This window comes from Rhinoderma darwinii, assembly GCF_050947455.1.
Source record: "Rhinoderma darwinii isolate aRhiDar2 chromosome 2 unlocalized genomic scaffold, aRhiDar2.hap1 SUPER_2_unloc_56, whole genome shotgun sequence".
Lineage (NCBI taxonomy): Eukaryota > Metazoa > Chordata > Amphibia > Anura > Rhinodermatidae > Rhinoderma > Rhinoderma darwinii.
In genome coordinates, this window is record NW_027461725.1 from 223,936 (window position 1) to 241,223 (window position 17,288).

The 17,288-nt window shown below is 48.6% G+C and overlaps 3 non-coding genes across 3 annotated transcripts; all 3 read right to left on the reverse strand.

Annotated features, from left to right (window-relative positions):
• Positions 1-11,880: 11,880 nt before the first annotated feature.
• On the reverse strand, positions 11,881-12,071 carry LOC142680946 (U2 spliceosomal RNA). Its single transcript, XR_012853341.1, has one exon. It is a non-coding gene; the product is annotated as a U2 spliceosomal RNA (small nuclear RNA).
• A 1,296-nt stretch (positions 12,072-13,367) lies between these two features.
• On the reverse strand, positions 13,368-13,558 carry LOC142680479 (U2 spliceosomal RNA). The gene has a single exon (XR_012852960.1). It is a non-coding gene; the product is annotated as a U2 spliceosomal RNA (small nuclear RNA).
• A 1,238-nt stretch (positions 13,559-14,796) lies between these two features.
• Positions 14,797-14,983, reverse strand: LOC142680961 (U2 spliceosomal RNA). The gene has a single exon (XR_012853348.1). It is a non-coding gene; the product is annotated as a U2 spliceosomal RNA (small nuclear RNA).
• Positions 14,984-17,288: the final 2,305 nt, after the last annotated feature.

Genomic DNA, 17,288 nt, shown 5'->3' on the forward strand with positions numbered 1-17,288 from the left:
CCTCTAGTCCCCCCCCGCCCGGCAGGGGGACTCCACATATCTGCTTGTCATTCCTCAATCTGCAGAGTAGAGGCTCGATCGCACATATAAAAAGTAGTGGGGACAAGGGACACCCCTGCTTCACTCCGGAGTTTAAAAGGACATCCTGTGTCTTAAAACCCTTTACTAAAATCTTGCTCGTACAATTTTCATAAAAGGCCTTCAGAGACTGTAAAAAGCCTTCTGGTATACCCATCTTTTCTAAAACCTTAAAAAGATAAAAATGTGATACTCTATCAAAGGCTTTCTCGAAATCTATGGATAAAACCGCCAATCTGCCTTTTCTCTCCTTCGTATCACCAATAGCATCTTTTAAAAGGTTTAAATTGTCCCATATGCTCCTCCCAGGTATCCCACAGACTTGGTTGGAGTGGACGATTTTCTCTATAACAGCCTTTAGCCTATTCGCGCAAATCTTGGCCATTATTTTGTAGTCTGTGTTCAGTAAGGTGATAGGCCTCCAGTTTTTAATATCTGTTTTGTCCCCCTTTTTATAAAGCAGGGACACCTCACCTTTCTTCCAGGACCCCGGGAGGGCTTTTGTTCTAAAAACTTGAGTAAAAAGGGAATAGAGATCCTCTTTTAAAACTCCATAAAATGTGACATAAAACTCTATGGGTATACCATCAGGGCCAGGGACTTTACCTGTTTTAAAACTCTTGATGGTATCTAAAATCTCCTGTTCCGTAATATCCTGTAATAAAAAATCTTTGGAGACAGGATTTAAAACAGCGTCAACCTCCTTCAATGAGTCGTTCATCAAATCAACATTAACAAGCTTTATATTAAAAAGATCCGCATAAAATCTGTGTACCTTTTTTAAAATATTGTCAGTGTTTGTATCTCCATCAACATTGTCTAACAGGGTATGCTTATCGTTAATTTTCTTAAAAAAGTACCTGGAGCAGGTCTCATTTTCCTCGAGGTGTTTCATTTTTGAACGAAAGACAATTTCCTTACCTCTCTGCTCCAGGCACTGGGAGATCTCCTTCCTAATCTCCATAATCTCCTCCTCCACCTGCATACCCTGTTCTCTGAACTTGTATTGGGTCTGCAGACGGGTATTCAAATTAGCAAAAAAATCCTGTTTTTCTTTTGCTTTTCTCCTTCCGATTTTTATGAAAAAGTCTCTTATTTTTATTTTTATTTTCTCCCACCATGAGACTATGGACATATTTGGATGTCTTACCCGTCTGCAGCCCTTATAAAAGGTAATAAAATCAGATAAAATTTGCGGATCATCTAAAAGGGAAACGTTCATTTTCCAGGCTTTTTTGACAGTATTTTTCCCAATATCATTTTTAACTTTAAAATACAATAATTTATGATCAGATAAAACATTGGGATTAAGATCACATTTAAAAGGCAGTACTTGATAAGAGCAGAATATAAAATCGATCCTGGAGCTACAGTTCACATTGCTCCAGGTGACGCCGGCCTCTGCAGATAAATTGCTGTTACATTTCTTAAAAACATCAGTAAGTTTAAAATCAGTAACTATATCTTTTAATAATGAGGAGGTTTTGTCATAATTCCTGCTTACTGAGTTAGAGAACCGGCGTTCCCCCTTTAAAATACAATTAAAATCACCCGCTAAAACAAGTGGCTCTGAATCGTTTAAAAAAAGGGGTAAAATCTCTAGCATTCTAGCTCTTTCATTCTTGTCCGAGGACCCATAAAAATTTAAAAACTGCCATCTAATACCGTCTATAAAAGCTTTGACCAATAAAATTCTACCTGGTAAAATTTCATTAAAACTGTCAATTAAAACGTTCCCTTTAAATAAAATGGCGACACCTGCGGCTCTGGAATCGTTAGACCCGGACCACACTGAAGGTCCGAGTCTCCAGTCTTCCTTATATTTGTTGTAGTTCGTGCGATGTGGGATACAGCATTCCTGTAGGAAAAAAACGGTGGCGGAAAAAATAGAAAGATAGTCAAACAGGGCAGCTCTTCTCGTCTTAGAATGCACGCTCCTAACATTTAAGGAAATGCCACCTAACTCTGCCATGAGGAAAAGGGAAAAGAGACAGTCTTATGTAATCTTACCCGAGGTGGCCTCAGCAGTCCTCGGCGTTACCAGAGACCTCACTCGAACTCTCATCGCCCTCCGACTTCAAACCGACTGTATAACTTGAGGAGATTGGAGAGGAACTCATGTCAGACAGCTGACCCCCCGCCATACCTGAGGCACTTATCGCAAATGGGTCCCAGATGGACTCCACGGGCAAGGTTTCTGGAGCATATTGTATGGCAGCCTCCTCCCCTACGATAGGGGCAGGAAACGCACTCGCGGCCGTTTCCGGGACTTCTGTCACCTCAGAGGTAGCTATGCTTGTCTCCCCCAACTGGCGAGAAGGGGGGAGACCTTCAGCTGGTGCTTCCGGGGGCGCGTCAACTGGTTTCCCTGCTTTCGCTCTAGCAGGTACTCCCATCGGCACCCCCGCTGCCACCTCTGAGTACGCCCTACGCCTCTTAGACCTAGCTGCCGCTCCGCCCGGGTCCTCTGCCTCAGGTACAGGCTGACCCAGCATCTCCTGCGGCCCAGGCGGATCAGCTTCATCCGAACTACCCATCTCCTCCGTTTCCTGAGGGGGCTTTTTCGTCCGCTGATCACTGGCTCTTCTCTTAAACCGCCTTTGCTCCTTTGGGTCACCTGTTTGGGGGGGTCTGCTGGAGGTGTCCATGTCATCTGCCTCTTCACCTCTTGGTTCCTCTCCTTGTGCGGGGGCGATCTGGCCTGCTGGCTGCTCTGGACGCCTCGGCCGGACCTCGGGTTGTTCCGATCTGTGGGGACAAGTAGCATATAGATGACCAACTCGGCTGCAAAAACGACACCTTTTCCCCAGAGGGCAAGTTTTGGCCTCGTGCTCAGAGCTGCCACAGTTCCTACAGGTGCTTTCGCAGAACTCTTTGGTGTGACCGTACTTTTGACATTTTCTACAGAATGGAGGCATTCCTGTATAAAAAAGATCTCCTGCCATATCACCTAATTTAAAGCGTGCTGGCGGCAACATTATCCCCCCTGCTGTATTGGCATCTCTATAACAAGTTACTAAAAATCTCCACTTTGACGTCCAAACTCCAACTTCGTTCATTATTTTGCCAATACATTTTACACTTTTGAAATAGGGGGATAAAAAGGACATCACATCTTTTAAATCAGCAAACGGGCAGTACATTTTTATCACAATCATCTTAGTGATGTCCAACACATGTTCGTAAAATTCAATACCGTCCAGTCTCGGATCGTTTTTTACCATGTATGCCGCCAGCAGATCTTGGAACACTCCATTCTGTACAAAAGTTATGTCGTATGTTCTTCTCCTAGGATAGTCTTGTACCGCCAATATCTCCCGCTTCTGAATGTTGAAAATGCCAACAAGCACGGTCTCCACCAAGAACTTCAGGCCGCAGGTCGTCGCCTTCTCTTCTGATACAATAACACGGATTGTATTCTTTATCCGGGCATACGCCGGTATCTCACCAGGACTTTCGTCCATGGTGAGGGGTTTTCACGGAAAGTTACGCCACCCGTTGGTGACGTAACGTCTACGCAGCTTTCCCCTTTTCGGCCGAAGCCTACACGGGGGATATGTGGATCGCAACTCGTTGCTCAGGACTAAGCCTCTCTCCCAAATAGCAGCACGGGGGTGAAGTCCAGGCGAACCTGGACGATCCCCCGAGGCCGAGAGAGAGGGTACCTGAGCACCTCCTAACCAAGACCAGGCAGCACTGACTACAAGTAATCAGAACTACACTTGATCTCAGCCAGAAGGCCGAGAAGCGATAACCCGAACGGGCCGCGCGTTGCCCGAGCCTGCCCGATACTGCTGTTCAGCCCTTGCAGCGATTCAGCCTACTTCTAGGCAATTCCATGGGGCCCTGCAGGCTCACACACTCACAGCTACACGGGAGGTGAATAAAGGCCGGAGAGGAAGCCAGACAGGATTTGCTTCTTTTGCTTGCACCACAATGCAGTGCTGAAAGAGGAGGAATCTACATAAAAACGCCTTCCTGGCAACGCCCAAATGCCCTGCTGCCATGCAGATAAACACTGGCAGCGGCAGCAAGTGCATGCCCACAGCCACCCCTTGTTCCTTCACACCTTGTATCAGTTGTAATCCAGTCCAGTCCAGTGCTGCCTGCTGAGCAGCACTGACCAACACTGCCTGGGCCCAGGCTTTTATCTCTGAGGCCCCATTATGATGTCAGAAAGCTGGCTCTGGCTCCTCAGGGCTCCACTATGACACGTGCAAAGTTCCGTCTGAACTTTATATAAGACGGTGCGGCTCAGTCAGTCACTCAGTGTTGCCTGAGAGGGCAACACTGCAACAGCCGGCCGCCAGGCTGTCTTTTTTTGCACAGCTAGTTGCCTTCAGGAGGCCACAAGAGGGAGACAAGGGACTGCAAAATGGAAAATAAGCATCCACCAACTTTACAGACAACTTCTCCTTGCTCCTACAACCTCCATCCTTGCACAGTTTGTTATTCTTCTAGGTAACATAGTAACAAATCCAAATTGCTGCTCTCTTTGTAGGCAAGCAAGGCTTTGTTGCAACTGCAATTCTTACTCCTTCTTGAAATGTAGGGACGACAGTACATTCCATCACATCCATCTAGTGTACACAGGTAGGTCCATTGTGGCGGGCGGGCGGGCGGGCGGCTTTAATGGCTGTTTGCTGTTCCCTTACTCCACTCCACTATTTGACTGTGGTGCTGCATCAATCAGTGGCTGGCTCAGGTGCAGCTCTTTAACTTACCTAAAAGGGAGGGCGGAGAGAAGACAAGGAAGGTGAATGAGCTGTTCCAATGTGAAATGCCGGAAACACAGACACACAGACGACACAAAACAAGAGGTGGCAATGTATTCATTAATTGCATTTAACCAATTAGCTCATTATCACTCATGCATTGTCCAACAGGTGTTGAAATAATGGGATTAAAAGGGGAGATCCCTTCAGAAAGACAGAAACAATGGCAAACACAAAAAACACTTTTGGAATCTGATTTTAGTCAACACATAAGGAAAGGGTGCACCGGTCCTGGAAATACTGCAATACCAGGTCAATGCGGTCCAGAAGAGGCTGGACGCAGCCCGCAGGGATTAAGGGAAGCCGACATGACCGTCCTGGTAGGGAAAGGGTTAATTAGGTGAGGGAGAGTTGGTAGGAGCTGGAGGAGGGACGGGGAGGAGTTAAGGGGGACGGGGGGGCTGTTCTGCGCTTCCCGCTGTTTCTCGGCATTGAGCCGGAAGCAGCGGGAGGAGTAACACAAGAACAGTAAGCTCCCCCGTTGCCCGTGCTTTTAGGGATGGCAGAGGCCTTAATGTTAGAGCGGCTGCGTGCCGCTGCTGTGCACCACGGTCCCGGATGGCTAGAGGAGACCGTGGCTGCCATAACGAGGATCCCGGACGCCGTTTCGCCACGTCGGGCACGGCGTTCGGGGTCTGTTGCAAAGGACAGGCTCCCCTCCCCCGGCCCCCTCTCGAGCATGGCTATGGCGGCGGGGGGGGAGTCGGCAACAACCGCTCCTGCGCTGGGCGGGCAGAGAGCGTTGCCAGGGGTGACGGGGACGCAGGCCGGGTCGACCCGTCCCTCTCGGCGGTCCCGACCTCCAGAGCGCCTCAGCCCGGAGGCAGTCCCGCGGACACGGCGTCGCAGAGGGAGCCCGATCCCGGACGCTGCAGGCCAGGCAGCTGGGAGGACCGCCCCTTCCCAGGCCCTGCGTCCTGGCAGGAATCCCAGGCCGCGACGGGGTCCGGCGGTAAGCAGGGAGTCGCAGGCTGGGCTCCCTGTCACCCCTCCCCCATCAGATGGAAGATGTGGAGTACAATGTACGGCCGCCCCGCATGGTGATGTTCCGGCCAGGGGGCAGGCTTCGTCAGGATCGTCTAGACGGACGCCTAGATCGGCAGCGACGTCGAGGCAACAGGTCCGGTCGGAAGTCTGGGTCCCGGCGGTCGGACGGCAGGTTGCCGGCCCATCGGTCAGCGCGTCCTCATCCCCGTTCCGAAGATGTCGTTGGGATGGACAGTCGTCGGCGAGAGAAGAATTGGAGGAAGGTGAACTGGACGTGTATCGTCGAGGTCAGGATGGTCCGGCTGACGGGAACACAGCGCCTGTGCAGCCCGGTGAGTGTATAACTCCATCATTGTCTTATCCAGCGATTTTTATGTCGGGTGTCGGCGGGGGGGCTGCTAGCATTGCATCGGGGGCCGGTAGTGGCGCGGGCGGACGCGACGGAGCGGGTTTGGCAGACTTAGTGGGTTGCTTACGGGAGCTGGTGGGGCGCCTGGACAGGGCCGCGGCGCCGGTAGTAACGGAAGTGTCCCCTGCGGTAGTTTGGGAAGGCCCCAGGGACGTGGGATCGTTACAGGCGCGTCCGGTGGCGGCGGTTAGAGAGGCGGTCGCGGTGTCGGTACAGACCGAGGCGCAGAAGGTCGGCGATCGAGTGCGTATTGATGATCGTGCTCGGGGGGAGGTGTACGTTTGTTTTGAAGGTCCGTTGGGGGCGCATTTAAAGCAGGAGGTGCGCGAGCGGATCTGGAAGGATGAGTATGTTGAAATTTTTTCTCTCTTGCCGCTCGCTAAATTTAATTTGGATATGGGCAAGCGGGATGAGAGTAAAAAGGACGAGGAGGAACGGCGGCGGTATAGGCTTATCCCGCAGACGTTCGTTAATTGGTCGCAGGCGTTCGCCATATTGGCTAGTGTGATAGGGGAAAAGGCGCCGGAAAATTGTTCGGCGTTGTTTTGTTATTTTGATGCTATTGGGGAGGCTCATAGGGCGTATGGGGGGCAAGCGTGGCTGCGATACGATGAGCAATTCCGTCAGCGGAAGGCGGTTCGGCCGGCGATTCGGTGGGACCAGAAGGATATTGCTCTCTGGTTACGGCTCCGGTTAGGCAGTCCTTTCCCGGGAGCGCCGGCCAGGGAGGCCAGTCTAGTCAGGTTGGACAAAGCGGCGGGGCAAAGGCGGGGTTTTGCTGGCAATTTAATGAAGGTCAGTGCAAGTTCGGGGCCACGTGCAAGTTCAAGCACGTGTGTTCCGAGTGTAATGGTGCATCACACGAGGCGGCAAAATGTCTGCGAAAAAAGAGGTCAGGTAACCAGCACGCGGCTGGTCAAGGGGGTGTCGCCGGTGAGGGTGGAAAAGATGGCCCCTTATCTAAATGAGTATCCGGATAGGGCGGCGGCTAAGTTGCTTTATGAAGGGTTTCGTGTTGGTTTTGTTATTCCTCCGCCTCCTTATGAGGTTCCGGTTACGCGGAGGAATTTAAAATCGGCTTACTTGCATGCAAAAGTCGTGTCGGAAAAGTTGTTAAAAGAAGTTTCGTTGGGCCGCATGTCGGGGCCGTTTGTTGAGTCGCCGGTAAAAGATTTAGTTGTGTCCCCTTTGGGTATTGTCCCTAAACGCGAGCCCGGAAAATTTCGTTTGATTCAACATTTATCGTATCCCAAGGGTTCGTCGGTAAATGACGGGATTGATCACGAGTTGTGCTCCGTAGTTTATACCTCATTCGATAAGGCGGTGGGGTTAGTGCGGGCTGCGGGTCCTGGGGCGCTGCTGGCAAAAACTGACATCGAGGCGGCGTTCAGGTTGTTGCCGGTCCATCCAGAAAGCCAACGGCTGTTGGGTTGTTTTTGGAATGGGGCTTTTTACGTGGATCGGTGCCTTCCGATGGGGTGTTCCCTTTCTTGTGCATACTTCGAGGCGTTTAGTAGCTTCGTGGAGTGGGTAACGAGGGGAGTATCCGGGGTCGACTCGTTGATCCATTACTTAGATGATTTTTTGTGCGTTGACCCGGGGGGTTCGCCGGTTTGCGGTAATTTGCTTCATGCTCTACAGAAGGTGGCGAGGGATTTTGGGATTCCTTTGGCGCCGGGAAAAACGGAGGGCCCGGTAGCGACGATTTGTTTTTTGGGAATCGAAATAGACTCGGTGGCAATGGAGTGTCGTCTCCCGGCGGATAAGTTGGGTGCTTTGAGGCTGGAGGTTCGACGGGCTTGTAGAATGAAGAAAATGACGCTGAGGGAGCTTCAGTCGCTGCTGGGGAAGTTGAATTTCGCCTGCCGGATTATGCCGATGGGGAGGGTGTTTGGTAGGAGGTTGGCGGCGGCAACGGCGGGAGTGCGTGCGCCGCATCATTTTGTGCGGCTCAAGGAGGAGCACCGAGCTGATCTTCAGGTTTGGGATGACTTCTTGGGCCAGTACAATGGTCGCTCGCTATGGATGGCCCCAGCGCAGGATACGAGTGATTTTAATATTTTCACGGATGCGGCTGGGGCGGGTGGTTTTGGAGCTTACGGGGGAGGTCCGTGGTGCGCAGGTCAATGGCCGGCTAGCTGGGTGTCCAGTGGACTCACGCGGAATCTGGCCCTGCTCGAGCTGTTTCCCATCGTGGTGGCGGCTACCATTTGGGGGGACAGGCTCAGGGATAAGAAGGTCCGTTTTTACTGCGACAACATGGGGGTGGTGCTTGCCATTAATAACATCACGGCGTCCTCTCCTCCGGTAGTTCAATTGTTGCGACATTTAGTGTTGGTGTGTTTGTCGTTGAACGCGTGGGTGGTGGCGGTGCATGTCCCGGGTGTACGGAATTGTATCGCTGATGCTCTTTCTCGCTCGCAGTGGGACCGGTTTCGGCAATTGGCACCGGGAGCGGAACGTCTCGGTTTGGCTTGTCCGGAGCATCTTTGGGATCTGGTATCGGTCCCATAGAACAGCTGTTACAAAGGTCTTTGGCGCGCACGACGTGGAGTGCTTATGCTGCTTGTTGGAGGCAGTGGGAGGAGTGGGTAAGAGAGTTGGGTGACGTCAATACGGATAGAGACAGGTTGGTGGCACTTTTGTACTGGTTAGGGGACGCCTGGGAGGCGGGGTTTTCAGTAGCGAAGGTGAACCGGTTCATATCTGCGGTGGCGTTTGGGTTTAAGTTGCGGGGCTTTCAGGATGTATCGAAGGAATTTCTGGTATCGCAGGCTTTGAAGGGGTTGCGCCGAGGTAGGGTGGAGGCGGATAGTAGAAGGCCGGTGTCGTTTGCTTTGCTTAGCTCGTTGGGCGGTTCATTAGCATCGGTCTGTCGTTCTTCAGACGAAATGGATTTGTTTCGGTTGGCTTTTTCGTTAGCGTTCTTTGGAGCATTTAGAATAGGTGAGTTGGTGTCGCCAAGTACCAAACAGGCTGGGGGGCTGAGATCTGGGGAGGTGAGCCTATTCGCAGACCGGCTGGAGGTATGGTTGCGTCGATCTAAAACTGACCAAGTAGGGAAGGGTAAACTGATAGTTTTGTTCGCCCTCTCGGGGTCGGTCATGTGCCCAGTAGAGTGCATGCGGGGTTTTACGAAAAACAGGGGGTCTCCAGATTTGCCTTTGTTACGTCATGTGGACGGGTCGTTTTTGTCCAGGTTTCAGTTTGGAGCTGTATTTAAAAAATGTTTGACGGCGGTTGGTGTTGCGGCAGGCTCATATTCATCTCATTCCTTCAGGATTGGCGCAGCAACGGAAGCGGGGCGCTGGGGGTTGGATGATGAGGGGGTGAGGCGTATTGGTCGTTGGGAGTCTAAAAGGTTTAAGTCCTATGTCCGCCCCCATATGTTATAATTTTGTTTACGCTTTACAAATGTTATATGGTGGTGCCTAACTGTGTTTTCCGTTTCAGATTCGCCTCCGTGTTTGGTGTGGTTGATGGGTCATTCGTACGTGCACTGGGGGGCTTTGAGGGCGGACGTCCGCCCGGATGGTCGCCAGTTGCGCATTCCGCGACAGGACGCGGTTGTGCATTGGCTGGGTTTTAGAGGTATGTCATGGAGCAGGGTGTTGGCGGAATTCCAGACATATGCGCGGCTTGATAGGGTTCCGGAGGTCTTAGTGTTGCACGTGGGTGGGAATGACTTAGGAGTCCGCCCCTTTCGTGAGTTGGTGCGGGATATCAAACATGATATGTTGTGTTTGTGGTTATCTTATCCCAAGTTGGTGATAGTGTGGTCGGACATAGTCCCAAGAAAGCATTGGCGGTTAGCTAGATCTGTGGAGAGAGTCAATAAGGCTCGCATTAAAGTCAACCGGGCGGTGTCCCGTTTTGTGGCAAGAAACGGGGGCATTTGCGTGAGGCATAGGGATTTGGAGTCAGGAGTGGGGAATTTCTGGAGGAGTGACGGGGTTCATCTGACCGAGGTTGGCATTGATCTTTGGAGCTTGGCAATAGCAGAAGGCATAGAAAGGGCGGTGGTGGTGTGGAGGAACTCACAGGCTTAAGGTGGTCAAGGCCTGTTTCGCTGTGCGGGGGGAGTCCTTGAGGCCAGTCAGTACAAAATGGTGGGGGGGTCGCATCGGGGGTATGCGTCCCCCAAAAAAGGTACATGGTTGAAGACTTCATCGGGTGTTATCCCTTTGAAGTGGTCTTCTGGTAGAAGGTATATCACTTGAAGGCTTCATCGGGTGTTATCCCTTTGAAGTGGACTTCTAGTGGTCGGTATATCACTTGAGAGCTTCATCGGGTGTTATCCCCTTGAAGTGGACTTCTAGTGGTTGGAGCCATCTGCAGAGGTGAACGGTGCTTCCGAGCTGGTTTACGGCTGGAGGTAATTGGTGGTTTGCAGATGGCTAATTCGGTGTGTTCTTAAAAAGGAACATCTGAAGGGGCTTCAAGGACTTCCTCTGCTCGGGTTAATGTTAACGTTAAATTGTTATTTACGATTCTGACCCATGTTGGGTCATGTGAATTATTAGGAGGAATTCTATGGCGGATTCCTAACTAGTTATCCGAATGTTTCGGATTTAAATTGTTTTTATAAAACTGTGAAATTAATAAACGGCTGCTGTGGCCATTTCACATCCAACCTCGGTGTCACGTGTCTTTACTAAAGTGGGGGTGGGGGGATAGGATGATCTAAGGTTAACGCACGACTCTACCTAGGCAGGTCAAGAAGAGGCTGGACGCAGCCCGCAGGGATTAAGGGAAGCCGACATGACCGTCCTGGTAGGGAAAGGGTTAATTAGGTGAGGGAGAGTTGGTAGGAGCTGGAGGAGGGACGGGGAGGAGTTAAGGGGGACGGGGGGGCTGTTCTGCGCTTCCCGCTGTTTCTCGGCATTGAGCCGGAAGCAGCGGGAGGAGTAACACAAGAACAGTAAGCTCCCACCCTCCCGCCCTTGGTTTTGTTACTCCTTAGGTCTTATGTACGTCCGTCTATGAGCGTTGTGTTTTATTTGTGTGCTTATTTAACATGTTTTTCTTTTTTCCGGAGTAGGTTCTGTTGTCATGGCAGCTGGCGGGGGGAGTCCTTGAGGCCAGTCAGTACAAAATGGTGGGGGGGTCGCATCGGGGGTATGCGTCCCCCAAAAAAGGTACATGGTTGAAGACTTCATCGGGTGTTATCCCTTTGAAGTGGACTTCTAGTGGTCGGTATATCACTTGAGGGCTTCATCGGGTGTTATCCCCTTGAAGTGGACTTCTAGTGGTTGGAGCCATCTGCAGAGGTGAACGGTGCTTCCGAGCTGGTTTACGGCTGGAGGTAATTGGTGGTTTGCAGATGGCTAATTCGGTGTGTTCTTAAAAAGGAACATCTGAAGGGGCTTCAAGGACTTCCTCTGCTCGGGTTAATGTTAACGTTAAATTGTTATTTACGATTCTGACCCATGTTGGGTCATGTGAATTATTAGGAGGAATTCTATGGCGGATTCCTAACTAGTTATCCGAATGTTTCGGATTTAAATTGTTTTTATAAAACTGTGAAATTAATAAACGGCTGCTGTGGCCATTTCACATCCAACCTCGGTGTCACGTGTCTTTACTAAAGTGGGGGTGGGGGGATAGGATGATGTAAGGTTAACGCACGACTCTACCTAGGCAGGTCATGGAAATACTGCAATACCAGGTCAATGCGTGGAGTGGACAGAGCAAGCTCTATTTCCATCTCCCTGTTCTAAAAATCCATTTAATATATGGTCCCCAGATAGGGGACGTATCAGATATTAAACTGATAAGAACAGATACTACACTTGATCTTAGCCAAAAGGCCGAGAAGCGATAACCCGAACGGGCCGCGCGTTGCCCGAGCCTGCCCGATACTGCTGTTCAGCCCTTGCAGCGATTCAGCCTACTTCTAGGCAATTCCATGGGGCCCTGCAGGCTCACACACTCACAGCTACACGGGAGGTGAATAAAGGCCGGAGAGGAAGCCAGACAGGATTTGCTTCTTTTGCTTGCACCACAATGCAGTGCTGAAAGAGGAGGAATCTACATAAAAACGCCTTCCTGGCAACGCCCAAATGCCCTGCTGCCATGCAGATAAACACTGGCAGCGGCAGCAAGTGCATGCCCACAGCCACCCCTTGTTCCTTCACACCTTGTATCAGCTGTAATCCAGTCCAGTCCAGTGCTGCCTGCTGAGCAGCACTGACCAACACTGCCTGGGCCCAGGCTTTTATCTCTGAGGCCCCATTATGATGTCAGAAAGCTGGCTCTGGAATCCTGAGGGCTCCACTATGACACGTGCAAAGTTCCGTCTGAACTTTATATAAGACGGTGAGGCTCAGTCAGTCACTCAGTGTTGCCTGAGAGGGCAACACTGCAACAGCCGGCCGCCAGGCTGTCTTTTTTTTGCACAGCTAGTTGCCTCCAGGAGGCCACAAGAGGGAGACAAGGGACTGCAAAATGGAAAATAGGCATCCACCAACTTTACAGACAACTTCTCCTTGCTCCTACAACCTCCATCCTTGCACAGTTTGTTATTCTTCTAGGTAACATAGTAACAAATCCAAATTGCTGCTCTCTTTGTAGGCAAGCAAGGCTTTGTTGCAACTGCAATTCTTACTTCTTCTTGAAATGTAGGGACGACAGTACATTCCATCACATCCATCTAGTGTACACAGGTAGGTCCATTGTGGCGGGCAGGCGAGCGGGCGGGCTGCTTTATTGGCTGTTTGCTGTTCCCCTACTCCACTCCACTATTTGACTGTTGTGCTGCATCAATCAATCAATCAATCAATCAATCAATCAATCAATCAATCAATCAATCAATCAATCAGTGGCTGGCTCAGGTGCAGCTCTTTAACTTACCTAAAAGGGAGGGCGGAGAGAAGACAAGGAAGGTGAATGAGGTGTTCCAATGTGAAATGCCGGAAACACAGAAACACAGACGACACACAACAAGAGGTGGCAATCTATTCATTAATTGCATTTAATCAATGAGCTCATTATCACTCATGCATTGTCCAACAGGTGTTGAAATAATGGGATTAAAAGGGGAGATCCCTTCAGAAAGACAGAAACAATAGCAAAGACAAAAAACACTTTTGGAATCTGCTTTTAGTCAACACATAAGGAAAGGGTGCACCGGTCCTGGAAATACTGCAATACCAGGTCAATGCGTGGAGTGGACAGAGCAAGCTCTATTTCCATCTCCCTGTTCTAAAAATCCATTTAATATATGGTCCCCAGATAGGGGACGTATCAGATATTAAACTGATAAGAACAGATACTACACTTGATCTTAGCCAAAAGGCCGAGAAGCGATAACCCGAACGGGCCGCGCGTTGCCCGAGCCTGCCCGATACTGCTGTTCAGCCCTTGCAGCGATTCAGCCTACTTCTAGGCAATTCCATGGGGCCCTGCAGGCTCACACACTCACAGCTACACGGGAGGTGAATAAAGGCCGGAGAGGAAGCCAGACAGGATTTGCTTCTTTTGCTTGCACCACAATGCAGTGCTGAAAGAGGAGGAATCTACATAAAAACGCCTTCCTGGCAACGCCCAAATGCCCTGCTGCCATGCAGATAAACACTGGCAGCGGCAGCAAGTGCATGCCCACAGCCACCCCTTGTTCCTTCACACCTTGTATCAGCTGTAATCCAGTCCAGTCCAGTGCTGCCTGCTGAGCAGCACTGACCAACACTGCCTGGGCCCAGGCTTTTATCTCTGAGGCCCCATTATGATGTCAGAAAGCTGGCTCTGGCTCCTCAGGGCTCCACTATGACACGTGCAAAGTTCCGTCTGAACTTTATATAAGACGGTGCGGCTCAGTCAGTCACTCAGTGTTGCCTGAGAGGGCAACACTGCAACAGCCGGCCGCCAGGCTGTCTTTTTTTGCACAGCTAGTTGCCTCCAGGAGGCCACAAGAGGGAGACAAGGGACTGCAAAATGGAAAATAAGCATCCACCAACTTTACAGACAACTTCTCCTTGCTCCTACAACCTCCATCCTTGCACAGTTTGTTATTCTTCTAGGTAACATAGTAACAAATCCAAATTGCTGCTCTCTTTGTAGGCAAGCAAGGCTTTGTTGCAACTGCAATTCTTACTCCTTCTTGAAATGTAGGGACGACAGTACATTCCATCACATCCATCTAGTGTACACAGGTAGGTCCATTGTGGCGGGCGGGCGGGCGGGCGGCTTTAATGGCTGTTTGCTGTTCCCCTACTCCACTCCACTATTTGACTGTGGTGCTGCATCAATCAGTGGCTGGCTCAGGTGCAGCTCTTTAACTTACCTAAAAGGGAGGGCGGAGAGAAGACAAGGAAGGTGAATGAGCTGTTCCAATGTGAAATGCCGGAAACACAGACACACAGACGACACAAAACAAGAGGTGGCAATGTATTCATTAATTGCATTTAATCAATTAGCTCATTATCACTCATGCATTGTCCAACAGGTGTTGAAATAATGGGATTAAAAGGGGAGATCCCTTCAGAAAGACAGAAACAATGGCAAACACAAAAAACACTTTTGGAATCTGATTTTAGTCAACACATAAGGAAAGGGTGCACCGGTCCTGGAAATACTGCAATACCAGGTCAATGCGTGGAGTGGACAGAGCAAGCTCTATTTCCATCTCCCTGTTCTAAAAATCCATTTAATATATGGTCCCCAGATAGGGGACGTATCAGATATTAAACTGATAAGAACAGATTTTTTGAGTTGACTACCCCAACAAAGGAGGTAACCGTTTATTTAAAATTTTGAACAGATTTACAGAAAATCAATACGTTTTTACAAAAGAAATTTACATAAATTTACAACCATGGTTTAATACAAATAAATACAAATTGTCATATAAAACAATTTATAAAAGGGCACTTGGTGGCATCATATTATGGAACTCCATTCACTTAAAAACCATTTTCTACATAAAACAGGAGAGAGTTTTTTATCTAAAAGAAAATATTTGTACATTTCATTAAGACAAATGGCTAAAACATCTTCCACAGCTAAAACTTCATGCTTAAATAATAAAATGTTTCTGGCCGCCCACAGAGCTGCTTTTACGCAGTTGGTGATCTTCCATGCCATCATTTTTCGAGTCTGTGTTGGGCATTCCAGGCATCCATATAAAACGCCATCACTTGTGTATCTCCGAAGTCCTGTAATCTTCTGTACCAAGGGGAGGATTCTTGTCCATATCGATTTCGCGTAAAAACATTCCCAGAATAGGTGGTAGACTGTCTCGTCATCTCTACATCCTCCCCTTGGACACGCAGCCGAGTTGGTCAGTCCCCTTCGATGCTGGAATGCCCGGCATGGAAGACACTCGTGGGCACAGCTCCAGGCCAGATCTTTCTGTGGGTTAAAAAGATATTTAGCGCTCACCATCTTCCATATTTCTTTGCATTTTTGTTCATTAAAATTACTGATGGGAGCTACTAAAACATTTTCTTTTATCTTTTTTAAAATTCCTTTACTATTTTTTACTTCGTTAATATTTTTGTCTTTTAAGTTAAAAAGGTTTACAATTTTTTCTAAAATCTTATACTGGCCAGAAAGGTTAAAAGCATACGGAGAGCTTAAAACCGTGGAGAACCAACCGTTCCTCCTCATAAAATAACCTGTGTTAAAACGTATAAAATATGACCAGTAATGTTCCTTAAAAACTGCATTAAGACATAAAGTAAAAAAATTTATTAAAAGGAATGCTTTTATATCGGGGAAATCTTTCCCCCCCATTGGTTTGGGTAATATTACCTTCTCTCTCCTGAGCTTTTCCATCCTGGAGTTCCATAAAAATGTGAAACATGCTTTAATTATTTTTTTCAATAAAATCTCAGGGGGAGGGAATACCATACTTAAATATAATAAAATAGGTAAAATCACCATTTTTGTAATTAAAACCTTTCCCTCCATTGTTAACTTTCTCATGTTCCACATGCAAATTTTCTGATTAACTTTTTGTGCCACCAAGTCCCAACTGGTAAAACCATTATTTGACTCATTGAAGGAGACTCCTAAAATTTGTACAGACTCTGACACAGGGACTGGAATGTCCATTAAAACCATTTTGCCGATATTTAAGATGTTACTTTTATTAAAATTTACTAAAAAACCGGAGGAGCAACAGAATTGGTAAATCTGTTTAAAGGATTTCTGTAATGACAGGGTGTCCCTGCAAAGGACCGCGACATCGTCCATGTACCCCACCACTTTAGCCTCTAGTCCCCCCCCGCCCGGCAGGGGGACTCCGCTTATCTGCTTATCCTTTCTTAACCTGCAGAGTAGAGGCTCGATCGCACAAATAAAAAGTAGTGGGGACAAGGGACACCCCTGCTTCACTCCGGAATTTAAAAGGACATCCTGTGTCTTAAAACCCTTTACTAAAATTTTACTAGTACAATTTTCATAAAAGGCCTTCAGAGACTGTAAAAAACCTTCCGGTATACCCATTTTTTCTAAAACCTTAAAAAGATAAAAATGTGACACTCTATCGAAGGCTTTCTCAAAATCTATAGATAAAATTGCCATTTTACCTCCTCTCTCTTTCGTGTCACTGATCACATCTTTTAAAAGGTTTAAATTATCCCATATACTCCTCCCGGGTATCCCACAGACCTGATTGGAGTGTATGATCTGGCCTATCACTGCTTTTAATCTGTTCGCACATATCTTCGCCATTATTTTGTAGTCAGAGTTTAGCAAAGTGATAGGCCTCCAATTTTTAATGTCTGTTTTGTCCCCCTTTTTGTAAAGCAGGGACACCTCGCCTTTCTTCCAGGACCCCGGGAGGGCTTTTGTTCTAAAAACTTGGGTAAAAAGAGGGTGGAGATCCTCTTTTAAAATACCATAAAATATAACATAGAATTCTATAGGTATACCGTCAGGGCCAGGGACTTTACCTGTTTTAAAACTCTTTGTAGTTTCTAAAATCTCCTGTTCCGTAATATCCTGTAATAAAAACACTTGGGAAGCAGGATCTAAAACAGCATCCACCTCCTTCAATGAGTCGTTCATAAAATCAACATCAACATGTTTTGTATTAA